The sequence below is a fragment of the Zalophus californianus genome, chromosome 15 (genome assembly GCF_009762305.2).
Source record: "Zalophus californianus isolate mZalCal1 chromosome 15, mZalCal1.pri.v2, whole genome shotgun sequence".
In the NCBI taxonomy this organism is placed as follows: Eukaryota; Metazoa; Chordata; class Mammalia; order Carnivora; family Otariidae; genus Zalophus; species Zalophus californianus.
The window spans coordinates 67,947,804-67,960,827 of NC_045609.1; the positions used below are offsets into that span (position 1 = coordinate 67,947,804).

At 38.5% G+C, this 13,024-nt stretch overlaps 1 long non-coding RNA gene across 1 annotated transcript in view; it reads right to left on the reverse strand.

Annotated features, from left to right (window-relative positions):
• Nucleotides 1-2,433: 2,433 nt before the first annotated feature.
• Nucleotides 2,434-13,024, reverse strand: part of LOC113923479 — a 30,512-nt gene continuing 19,921 nt past the window's right edge. Inside the window, exon 3 of the long non-coding RNA XR_003520339.1 lies at nucleotides 2,434-2,497. This is a non-coding gene — a long non-coding RNA (uncharacterized LOC113923479). The remainder of the gene's footprint in view (nucleotides 2,498-13,024) is intronic.

A 13,024-nucleotide genomic window follows, 5' to 3' on the forward strand; every position in this document is an offset into this window, starting at 1 on the left:
CAGACTCAGTTTGAGCCTATAAAGAGCTCTAGAGATCAACTTCACAGTAGTTTATCACAGTTTAAGAATTGTCCCAACTTGACATGAAGGTGCTGGGTTTTCATACTGCTACACCAGTCAGTCATTGGTTTGGGGCTATGGAGGGGGCTGTAAATGACTAAGCACTTCCTGTTGTGGTCCAGAGGCTCTAGTAGCCCAACAGTAGTGCTTTAAAGAAAGTTGTAGGGGAAGCACACAGAAGTTAGTAGCTATGCACCCAGAACTGGTAAAGGTCATCAGAGGGGATCTGAGCAGAATACCTACAGTGTCCACTACAATATTTAAAACAGCTAAGAAAAATAAGACACATACCACATATTAATTAGAATTAAGTCCGAACCTCAGCTCTGTGCTCATTACCTATATGGCCCTCGGCAAGCTACTTCCCAATTCCTGAACTTCATATGTTCTAAGTTAACAGCATATACTTCATAGGTATGTTAGAAGGAACAGATGAGAAATACATGGAAAACAACTTAAAACTGTGCCCTGACTATAATAACCACTCAATAAATGTTAATTATTGTTATCATCATCATCAACATCATCACTATCATCACCATACTTTCCTGGGCCAGACTAGTTCTTTGGATTAAACACCATGGTGAGTCTATATTTCTTTTTACATCTTTACACCTAAATCCCTATCTCTTCTGGTCTTAAGATACTTAGCTCTATGCTCTGCTTTCCAACTTTAGAGCGTGTCCTCCCCTTCTTCATCTTTCATCTTCCTCTTTTCCTCTATCCTCACTTTTTTTAAGATTTAAAAAATCTTGTGCATAAGCAGGGAGAAGGCCAGAGGGAGAGGGAGAGAGAATCTCAAGCAAAACCCCACCCCCCCCACCCCCACTGAGCCCAGAGACCAACTTGAGGCTCCATCTCATGACTCTGAGATCATGACCTGAGCCAAAACCAAGAGTCATATGTTTAACAGACTGAGTCACCCAGGCACCCCTTTCTTCATTTTCTGACCGTCAGGCCTGAGTTTCTTTTGACCTTGACCTTGGAGGCAGATAATTCAGACAGTGCCAGTCCAAGCCAGGAGAATGTGTGACTCTAAAACTAATGGATTGTGTCAGGCATCTGCATCTGAAATTAATGAAAGTACCACTAGCTCCCAGGAAGATCTGCCAAGAAGCAGTGGTGACAAGGACTCCTGGCAGCAATAGTGCTGCAGCAATAGGGCCTTGGTGAAAGGACAGCAATGGACTGATTATAGAACAGGGCTGCTAGACTCAGGCAGAAGAGAAAGGACTGGAGCAGTCCCAGGAATTTTAAGATGTTATTCTACATGTTGGATGAATTCATTTTCTTTTTTTTACTTTTTTTTTTTATTATTGTGTTCACTTAGCCAGCATATAGTATATCATTAGTTTTTGATGTAGTGTTCAACAATTCATTAGTTGCATATAACCCCCAGTGCTCATCACCACACGTGCCCCCCTTAATACCCATCACCTGGTTACCCCAGCCCTCCAACCCCCTCCCTTCTGTAACCATCAGTTTGGTTCCCAGAGTCCACAGTCTCTCATGGTTTGTCTCCCTCTCTGATTTATTCCCATGCAGTTTTCCCTCCCTTCCCCTGTGGTCCTCCACACTATTCTATTTGAGTGAGAAAAAAAGAGATTAAAAAAAATCTAGGGTGAGTTTAAAGAGAAGTGTTGCTCAGCACCCTTTCAACAGACATGTTTTCCTCTTACTAAGAGATCTAAACTCTTTAAAGAACCCCTATTTCTCATTAGCTCCGCCTCCTTGGCTGTTCATCATATATTTTCTTTGGGAAGGCAAGGCTACCCTATTTGACCACTTTGCTGATAGCCACTGTGGGATGTCATTTGTGTCAGGCAAATCAGACCCCAGACAAAGGCCTCCAATGGGGTACCTCGATGACTCAGTAGGAGAAATATTGCCCTTTGACTCTTTTCTCTTGCCGTAAAGATGTCTAATGATAAAATTCCTTGAAGATTAAGACAATACCAATAAAACTAATACTGAATCTGAGAGCACATTTCAGGTTAAAGAGTAAAAATTATTTTGAGTCAATTCTTTTCTTATTTATATTGATCCATAGGTCTCCATTTTTATTTACTTTAAGATGCAAATTTAAGACAGATTAGAAATTCCTTGCTGAAAAATGGTTCTAGAAGGCATGCCAGGTAGACCAAAATTGGTGTTTATATGATAGATTGTGGCCACTTATGCTGACTGAGAATCCTCAGTTAGCATATTTGATTCCAGGTAAGTTTGCTGCCTCCCAAAAGACTTAGACCTCAGATAATGGCACAAGAACAATAAACCATCTTAGACACCCAGCACTCAACCTACAAGGGTGGCAAAGCAGTGAGTAGAAATGTAGCAAAGTATAAAATATTCTACACACCTTGTGTTACCAGTGGTAATGTGAACCGGAGGGATGGGAAGCATCCATCAGTTACCAATGTTCAACTCGGAACAATACCTAGGGAGAGATAGATTGTGGGGTCAGAGAAGGTCCGTGACTTGAAACATTACAACTTAGCCCCTTGCTCTTTTACTGGCTAGTAACAAAGATGAAAAGAATAGGAAGATTTATAGACACAATTCAGGAGTTTTGTTGTTCCTTTTGTATAAAATGTCTGAGTACATAAAGTGAAAAGAGCTGCAATGTCAAATACCTCTGAGAACCAATGAATCAAAAAACCAAGAAATCTTGTTTGAGTAACTATTATGTCCCCTAAACTGTACTTATGACTATGGGGATGCAGAACTCTATTTTCAAATAATGTAGAATTTAGTTGATATGGAAGGCTAATCTGTACGAAAATATCAGGACAGTTTGCTGCAATAAGGGAGAACAGCCTGAACTTGTCAAAAAAGATGCTGCAGCTGGCAAGGGTGTTGGTAGCTGACAAAATCCTGCGAAACAGCTCAATAAATCATCTTGTTTGAAGGGTGTTCATAAAATACAAAATGGCCTGCATCCTGTTAGAAGCCATGTTTCAGAGGGAGGGTCTATAACACAGCACAGGGCTGTGAAATCTGAACTGGAATTGATGTGAGTAAGAAATTAAGTTGTCAAGGATTATTTTTTCTTGCAGCTGAGTCTAACTTATTCTGATTACTGAAAATACTGTTTCCTAATTTTTTAGCATAAATCCCAGGCCCAATTCTAATTCTACTGGTTTGAGTCATGTGCCTAATCTCATACTACTCCCCAAGAGGACCAACCTAGGAGAAACCAGTTGGTTGCATTATATGTTCTATGGTCTTAGTGGTATTTTGGTAGACAAATTACTATATAGTACTGCCAAATACCTAGAATTCTTGGTATAACACATGTCCACTGTCCCTTGGTAGCTGCAAGTGTAACTGCTCCAAGAACAAGAGTGTGGTCTCTCACTAACATAGATTCCCTGGATATTTTGTGGTTCTGTAGCCACATATTTCCTCAGGCAAAATAATTTTCTGTCATCCACATCACCTTTCAGGTCTTGGAGTTAGCACTATTCAATTCAGTGGTCCTATTCAAATAGAGAACAGCTCTATACAAATTTCTTGTTTTTCACTTTTACTGACAGTCATCTGGGCTTTGTTTTATTAACTAGTAACACATTTGTCTATGGGTAAAAATTCTTCTTTGAAAATCCTGGAGAATTGGAAAGTTAAACTTCAGATACTGTGATTGATAGCGTTTTAGTATCCTTTCTAACTCATCAGCATTAGTCCCATTTGGGGACCAATTTTCATTATAGAAAATCTATTTCCTCTTAGTAAATAGAGCAGAAAATGTTCCTATCCTGATACCACAGGGAAAACATAAACTAGGTATTTTGCAATGAAATCAGAGATCTTTAAAATCATATGGTTTCTCTCATTTTGAACTTCATATTTCTTTAGAAATTTGTTTCTGTAATTGGACATAAACTTAAGGAACAACTTTTGTCATAGCATAGGTTCTTCCTGTGGTCTGCAACCATATTTTCATTATGATTTAAATGTTATGATACAAATATATATATGTATGTGTGTATACGTATATGACATGGAAGAGAAGATATATAGAACTGCATGCCCTGATTTGTGACAAAGACAGTAAGTTAATATTGAAATTGCTCATGCTCTCAACAAACTTGGAAAAATAGTAAAACAAGAGCCCATGTATCTCTCATCTCAGTTCACCACTCTTTTTTATCGTTATGTTAATCACCATACATTACATCATCAGTTTTTGATGTAGTGTTCCATGATTCATGGTTTGCATATAACACCCAGTGCTCCATGCAGAACGTGCCCTCCTTAATACCCACCACCAGGCTAACCCATTCCCCTACCCCCCTCTCCTCTAGAACCCTCAGTTTGTTTTTCAGAGTCCATAGTCTCTCATGGTTCGTCTCCCCCTCCGATTTCCCCCCCTTCATTCTTCCCCTCCTGCTATCTTCTTTTTTTTTTTCAGTTCACCACTCTTAATATCATCATCTTTTTAAGTTGGTCCAAATTATTTCAAATTTGACCTGTATAGGTCCCTTCAAGTCAACTCTTAACCAATTTGATAAGACCCCCTCCCCATGGGTCTCCTATGGAAATAGCTTGATATAATCTTGACTCTCAAAAGTGGTAGCATGCAAGTCTGTTTCCTTACACACAACTAACCCAGCCATTCCTCCAAAGTATATTGCAGGAATCTGAACATAACCTCACATTTCGAACTCATCACCTGCACCAAAATTCAAATTATTGCATCATAACAAGGCGCCACAAGCCTATTATATTTTATTATATATACTGTATTATTATACCTTAAGGTCTAAATTTTCAACAAATTTAGAGGTCAGTGTAGTAACCATATAAAGAAAATCCCTTTTCAAAGTGGTATATGTTTGTGGCAGTACCCACAAAAGTGTGTTATCCTGGGACCCCAAAAAATATAATGAGAAACTGCATGTGACTTTATTACTTAGCACAATGACTTACAAGGGCTTAATCTGTTGACAACATAATAGTTATGATGGTGATTTTTTCCATTTTTTTCCATTGTGTTTCTTTAGCTACAACTAACTAATATTTAGATAACTAATATCCAGATTTATTCAAATATAATGATCCTAGTCTTTTAAATAGTGAGACTCATTAGAAATCTTTAAAATATGATTCAACTCACACATGGTTGTCAGGGAACACAGCAAATGTGCTGTGCCAGGTACACTTTCTGATGGATTGTGGGAGAATTTTAAGCCATGGTCTCAGATGAGGCACAATTAGTACCTAGATTTCCTGAACCAGTTTGGAAGCAGCATACCGAAGCATGCACAGTTGTCAAGCAGGATTTTTATGAGAAAAAGCAATTAAACTCTGCCACCACATGGCAACTCTTCCTCTGACCAGCCCTGCTCCAACACCCAAGCACCTCCTGGGGAGGTGTTTAAAGAAGGGAAGCAGAAGTTTTCTTGGAATATTCAGCTGAAAAAATTCCTCAATGCTCCTGGTTAAATATCAGCAATAAATTATGGCCATGACAAACCAACACTAGAGTTCTCCGCTCCCTTTTAACTCAGTCTTTCAATTCCAGCAATGGAAATGATGGCATCTGTATAAGTATCACTTTCCTAGTCCAGCCTCCCACACATATGTTCACTCATATAAAGCTTTAACAAAGATTGTTTGTTTAACCAAACTTTAGTTAGGTTCTAAACTGTCCCCTAGGCCCATCTGGGCACCTGCTCATAAAATCCAGTTTTAGCAAGAATTGAGCTAAGTTAGTTTAGAAAGAACCCTCCCATCCTCAATATCTGATCAGGTTCATCATCCTCCATCACCCCTAGGTGATAGCTGATCACTGTGGTCTGTCTTCAGCAAGAATTCTGTTAGGTCGGTTTAGTCAGAATTCTCCTTACCCTTGATGTTTCCTTTTAGTAATTTTTCAACCACTGACCTTCACCCTGATCCTTGGCAGCAAATTCCCATTTGCTCATGTTATATTTGGACTTGACCCCAGTTCTATGCTGAGGTCTCATTTCCTCTATTACTGTCATCTTGAATGAAATCTGTTTTTACCCCTCTAACCACTGCCCAGCTCTGGTTTTTCTTTGGCAACTTTCTCTGAGGCTCACTAGAAACCATTGTTGAGTACCTAAGTAACCTCATTTGTTGCTCTGTGACTGACTTTTACTGAGCTCCTTCCACTTACCCACATAAACTCACTCTGCTCAGAATTTAGCCCAAACTGCATATCCATTTCTTTACTACCTGGTGATTTTCCCCCGTTCATCATTTAAATCCAGCAAATGTCCCATTTCATGATTATCCACATATCACCAACTCTCAAGTCTGGCCTTCTTTTAATACAGAGGAGAAAACACAGTACTCTGAGAAAGCGCAATTCTTACTCTTTAACAATGCGAGGGCTTCATTTTTATTCCTGAATTCTTTTCCCCCTTGATTTTTTAAATTCTCTGCTTCAGAATGGGTAAATCTCTATTCAGAAACAATGCTTAACTCTGATTCAAACATTTCAATTACCAGCTCTCTTTTCATCCCCATTTTTCTTGCTGTTTACAATAAAAGAAACCCCTGGTCTCCACCAGAGGCAGCCTCCTATAAGGGAACAATGTACTTTGCTTCTTAAGGGTCCAAATCCAGTAACATAATATTTATACAACATGATTCATCTAAACATGCCAGCTCATGATATTTTAAGATTCTCACTTCTCAGAGGTGGCTAAGCCCCATTAGGGTAAACTGAAGATGGCCCCAGGAAAACTCAGTCCTCCATTTGACTATAAAGTATATATTCCTGAGAGAAGGGACATCACCTGTTATTTCATAAATATCTTTAAAGATAAGAAGTTAGGGTGAACATGTGGGGAAGAAACTGAGCAGAACAAAAAATGTATTTATTGTCCATATTCTATCTATATTTCCTTGCTAACTCTCTTGAGTTGTTTTTCTAAAACTTAAACCTTTTGTTTTCATGGTAATTTGAGAGAACAGTGATTGATAATGTGCTTGGATTTTACAGATATCTTGAGTGATCCAACAAAAACATAAAAGCAGGAGTGGGAGGTGGGGGTGGAGGAGGATCTTGGCTAAGCTAGTAATTACAGATATATTTGACAGGATAACTGAACAGAAATTCTGAAGAAGTCATTCATTTTTCTCTAGACCCTACATATGTTTCTGTTTCCCACTGAGTGTTCACGAGGAACTACCAAGTCTTCTGTTTCCTGCTACAGCAGAGGCATTAGAGCCTTGAAGTGCAAAGTGGTAAGCTATTACTGTGATAAATGGAAAAATTCCTATCTCCTCTGGAGTCATGCTCTGTTACAGGGAAGGACACCCAAAGAACACTTTTAGGTCCAAAGCCCTTGTAGAACTTTTCTGTTTTTTTACCGCTGTGCTACACTGACCTGATAAATAACTCCTTCAGGGGGTTGGCTCAAGAGAAAAAGTCAAGTAATGGGCTCCATTTTGCATATAGAATTGTCGCTCACCTCCAACAATGGAAGCTTTCCAGACCATTCTTCCCTTAGACAGGGTTCTCTCCCAGGAGTTGCTTCAGGCCCCAAGCAAATAAATCCTGGGTAAATTCCGCTACCTCTAGGGAGGCATGAAGGAATCCCACTCAAAAATAAGTTTGCTCCATCCCCTGCTCTCTACAACTTGTCAGCATCCCCTATTCCCTATTCCCAACTATAAAGTGAAACAGCAATTGTGTTTTCCCTGCTGTTGTTTCTTTCCATTAAGTCTATCTTTGCTATGCTAAATATGGGTCTAGTTAGTTCACTTAATTAGCACAGAACATGAGTGAGGTAAAGTCTTGAATTAGTTGTCAAATGGCTTAGCCTAGTCTGGCCATGGCCCCTAGGCCCAGGTAACAACACTAATCCAGCCACTTTATTATGAGAAGCCCCAGGGGTAAAAAGGGAGGCCAGAAAAGAGACAGTTCCAAGGATACATGATCTTTTCATGGCAACATAGTGGAGCCATCTGGCAGCATCACTGTTTCTGCCTTTGAATAGTTTGAAGTTTGGGAAGGATAAATTTTCACTGGTGAGAGAATGATTAAACACCCTGGGATAGCACAGACTCAAGTGCTCAACCAGGTATTGCTTTGGGAATTGCCTGGGATTGACACAGTCATTGAAAATGACATAGAGGCCAAGGAGGCTGAGCAGGGTCCTCAGGGCTACATACAATTTAAATAGAAAAGAGGAGTGGACGGTCTTCAAAAGTGAGGGAAAAGAAACTTTCACATCTTCAAAAACATAGTGACTCAGATTCTTATGTTTGCTTGTCATTAGTAATGATGACTTTCAGAAAGTATTTAAGTCATTGTAAACCCATGGAAAACAAGGAGAAAAAGCTTCCATATGACAGATGTTGCTAAAGTCCTTTAAGGACCAGGAACTATGAAATAAGAACCTATCCCTTTTCATGTTATTTAGACACAAAATTATTTCCTCACATTTCCCATCTTCTCACCTAAACTCAAGACTTGAATTTCCTTTCAAACCCAGGATTCCTTTAACACTGGATGAGAGTTAATTTGCTAAAAATTCCAAGTGTGAAGTAAATGCTTTGCTACTTTCAAACCAAATTAGCTTTGCTTAATAAGCATCAAGCCTAGAAATTTTTTAACCTTTAATGATCTTAAACACCTTATTCTATAACCCAAGTGCTTTGGCAAAGCTAAGGAAAATCACAGTTTGTTTTAATATCCTCTTGATTTACCAATCCAATAAGCCAATAAGTTGCAAAAATAAGTTATTTTTTGGACTAAAACCTGCAACATAATTAGCCTGGGTTACCCTCGGGCTCTTAATCACACAGCAGTAACCTTCAAAAGTGGTGACAATGTTTAATACTTTAACAACTGATGCAGTTTCTGTTGAGGAAGAGAAATTTCTCAATGGACTTCACTTTGACTTGTGTGGGAGAGGTAAGGGGAATCAAGAACAGAAAACAGTCTTGTTCTTGGAGAGGCAGATACTCCTAGGCTTATATAATTATGAAAGATATAGACCTTTCTTATTAATTAAGTATATGTTCTTGCTGTTTGCATTTACCACTTAGATAATGATAACATAAAGTATGGAGAATTTAATGCCTCCCCTTATTCAGGCTTCCATAATTTTTAACAATTTATAATTATTTACTTTAAGAAGAAGGAGGGATTACAGAAATAACATTTTAAGAAAATATATTAAAAAGCAAGTAGACTTTATTCATTATATCAGCTTTGATTTTAAAGCACCACAATGGAGGAGAAGAGAAGCTATGGGTAATATGGTCAATCATCAACAGAAACTGATTTTCTCCAGTATATAAAATTGAAAATCATCAGACAAGCTTGAGAACTAACTTTGATTCATCTCATAAATATCTGGAGCCTTTTTGTGTTTACTATTTAACCTCTTCCCTCACAATCTTGGAAGAAATCCTTTTAAAGCCCCTGCCATATTTACCATAGGTTGCCAGTTGACTTTCTCTAAAAATAATAGCTATGATTCACTAAATACCTATCAGACCAGTCATAGTGATAAGTGCCACCACCTTGCCCCACCCCCCACATAATTAATCTCATCACGTCACAATCACCTTGAGAGGATATACTATTATTCTCATTTTACAGATGAGAAACCCAAAGTTTAAAGAGGATAAATTGCCTAATGTCTCATATATGGTAAATTGCAGAGCCAGGATACAAAACTTCATCATCTTGAATGGGTTTACAAAATGCAATTTTACAATTTTACAATTTCACAATTTCAAAATGCAAATTACAATTTTCAAATTTACAATTTGAATCATGGGTCTGAAGGGTAACATTTAGAACCCTTACCCTCCTATGCTCACTGCCTTGTAAAATTCTGATTCATGTGAGAATGTCTATCCAAATAGCTGACAGAATACCTATCTGTACTTTAAGGTCCTTGAAATCAGATGCCACCTTGTATTCATTTTGTGATTCCTGACACAAAGTCCTGGGCACCATCATCCAGCAGATCTCTGATGCTACTATAGTCTGACCCAACAGAGCTACTGAGGAAATGATGGAATCCTATGCTCACTTGTAAAATCAATGCTCCTTGTAGAGACACACACTGAAGGCTCCTTCATGTCAGGCAAATCCCTCACCTCTGAGAAGCCTTTGGAGACCCAGAAATTCTACATCAGGGGACAGATCAGTTCCTTAAGACTGAGTTGTATAGGATGAAGGAGCTTATTTGGAAGAGGAGCTTCATTGGTCCTGTATTCTGTAACTTTGCCATGGCCCCAGACAAGCTCATTTCTTATCTGCATGCCTCTGACTTCCCATAATGTCCACTCTGATCCAAACAGAGCTCACTGTCTCCTGAATCAGACAAGGATGCCCAGATCTACCAAACTCCCTGCAGTTTACCAATTAAGCCATTTTATATATTTTCCTGTGTTCCCAAAGGACTATGTAGACATTTCTTTTGTGGCCCTTGTTATATGGCAATATTTCATTTTTCATGTCACTTTCTACCACAGGGAGATTTGGCTCAGTTTTCATAGCTATATGAGTGGTGCTGATGAAAAGAGACGGATAAATTTTTTTCTCCTGCTCCCCAGTTTTTACAGCTTTTCCTACCGGCTTATCTCACCATTCTCTGTAGTAACTGGTGATGCCAAGATTTGAAACTCAGGTAATGAGTGTCTAAGTCCCTCAGCAGTGAACCCTGGGGGTAAAGGTGAGAACAATTACCAAGAGTAAAGCTTACCTTGTGTGCTTTAGAACTGCAGCTCTATACTTTATTAGCAACTAAGTGGCCATTTTATCTTCTCCAATTTCCCTGTACTAATTGTCTGACTCAGAGTCAATGCAGACAATTAGAAAGAACAGGAATGTGGTATCTTTCACATCATAGGGAAATGTCGCTCCATCATTAGGAAGAGATTTCAGAAAATGCCAGTCTTAGAGGATCTGGAAGGCTAGATTTTGTTTTGCTGTCATCCTACAGGCTGCAAAAACATATGCATTCCTAGGTCACTAGGTCCGAGAAGTCAAGGCAAGGTCGCATTTATGAATAGCAGGTGTCACGAAACATTTGTGAAAATGATGAATGAGGAAGCCAAAATACTATCTTTTGAATACTCTCCTCAGTTAATCACTTGAACTTGGTTTAATAAAGTCTTTAATTTTTTTTTAAGATTTTATTTGTTTATTTGACAGAGAGAGAGAGAGCACAAGTAGGCAGAGTGGCAGGGAGAGGGAAAAGCAGGCTCCCCACTGAGCAGGGAGCCCCATACGAGGCTCGATCCCAGGACCCTGGGATCATGACCTGAGCCAAAGGCAGACGCTTAACTGACCGAACCACGCAGGTGCGCCTAAAGTCTTTAATTTTAATATCAGACAAATTTCACATCATATGGAAAGACATGTTGCTTTGTGCTACTAATAAAGAAGGAGAGAAATAGATATCAGGGGAGGGAGGGAGAGAGGAAAGGAGGGAGGGAGGAAGGATTTGGAAGGAATGAATGAAGGAAATCAGTCACAACTGTATAGAGAAAATGGAGAAGACCCCATCAGTAGCAAGAAATAGCTCTCAGTTTATTATATTTAATGGCATTGCCATGAAACTCAGCACAACTGACATCCAAAAAAAAACAATGCAAGGAGGGAAATACAAGGATGTGGGTCTTTAAAATGCATGATTTCCTTAGTCCTAAAAAATGGAAGCTTATGCTTTCCTATGCTTGTGCAAAAAGCCAAAATCAGTTTTTCTGGGAGGGAATATCCCAAATACTCATCATATCTTTTCATATCTTATTCCTTTCTGACCCTTCTCACTTGTCCGAACTAATTGTGTCTCACCTCTTAAATGTTAGGGAAGAGTTAGTTTCAAATTTGTATTAGGTTCTGGTAATTCATGGAGAAATTCAAATCACTGGGACAGTGTGGACACTGCCTTACAGAAATATTCAAACTGGTTGTAGAACTAGACATGTACATATTAAACAACAAAAGGACAATCCCAAAGCAATTGTCAACAAGTGTAAAATAAGATGCTTCATATTACTTAATTACATATTTATGTTATCTCTGTAGTTTTGTTCTACCATCCTGTTATTCCATTCAGAGTTTACAGAAATTCTTAATGAACATTGCTAAAAATAGCATCCCTCAAAGACACATATGACTTACCTTGATAATGGTGATTTCATTGCTTTTCTTATTTTATTTGTGCAGCAGGTGATCATTAAAATTAAACTCTTGATTAAAATTACCCAGGGTAACTTATCTCAAGCTGCCTTTTCATTTAATAGGTAAAGAGATTCATAAATACTGATAAGACTAAAGTTTTCACCATGCTTAGTAATTCCTTGGGATAGAAGGTGTTATGTTAGCATAAAATCACAATAATTAACTAGAATAATCCAACCCCTGGGTATCAACAGACATTCATAGAGTCATTGGCAAATGTAATGAAGAAATTGTCACTATTATGCATATTTGATATAAGTTTTAATTGACAAAGTATGAGCCTGGGCCTTAAATAGTTTCTTAATGGAGGGTAAGACCTCTTCTTATTTAGCATTATTCATCGAAAAATGTTCACCAGCAGCAATATTGCATACTATAACACAATTCTCTCATCTAATAAAAGCAGTAGAGATAATCAAGCTACAGTTTCAAGAATAATCACAATCAAGATTTGCTAAATATTCCCTGGCCTCCAGTATTGCTTTTATCAAATAGATGGAACGCAGTACTCTTTTGTCCTACTCTCATTATTCTGTGCAGTATTAACCATTACTCCTTCAAAAGAAAGGACCCTGAGCTACTCTACATGGTACTAGGCTAGTTTGGTTGATGCCAACACTGGAAATCATGCCCAGCTGAGAAAGAGTCAGAGCTAGGTCTGTTGCCTCAAGGACTCCAGACAACTCATTACCTAGCTTAACACATCTGTAGGCCATTGAAACTTTGACATGGTGACCCAGATGGTCAAAGAGATATGGTTTTATCCAAAATCAAAAGTCC